Source organism: Sylvia atricapilla, chromosome 3 (assembly GCF_009819655.1).
Source record: "Sylvia atricapilla isolate bSylAtr1 chromosome 3, bSylAtr1.pri, whole genome shotgun sequence".
Taxonomy (NCBI): domain Eukaryota; kingdom Metazoa; phylum Chordata; class Aves; order Passeriformes; family Sylviidae; genus Sylvia; species Sylvia atricapilla.
The window spans coordinates 95,835,126-95,835,418 of record NC_089142.1 but is presented as its reverse complement, the minus strand read 5'-3'; positions in this window follow the sequence as shown (position 1 = coordinate 95,835,418).

The window sequence follows — 293 nt, the reverse complement described above, 5'->3', positions numbered from 1 at the left end:
TCTGAACATGCACTTGGCTTCTCTCCCTCCTGCGCCGCCGAGCAGTTCTTATCTCTGCTGGAGAGGAGCAGCCGCCACTTCCCCGGTGACCTCCGAGAGTCTGAGGTTACACCTGCGGTGCGGCGGGCGGAGGAGTTCATTCACCCGTGATCCCACTGGGGAAAGTGCTGGGTTTCACAGCCAGCAGCCCAAAGCGCAGGGCTCCCCGACAGCCCCGGCCTCGCCCTTCCCTAGCCGCAGATTCCACTCGCTGGCACATTTTAACTGCTGACTGTCTGCAAGCCGAAGGATGT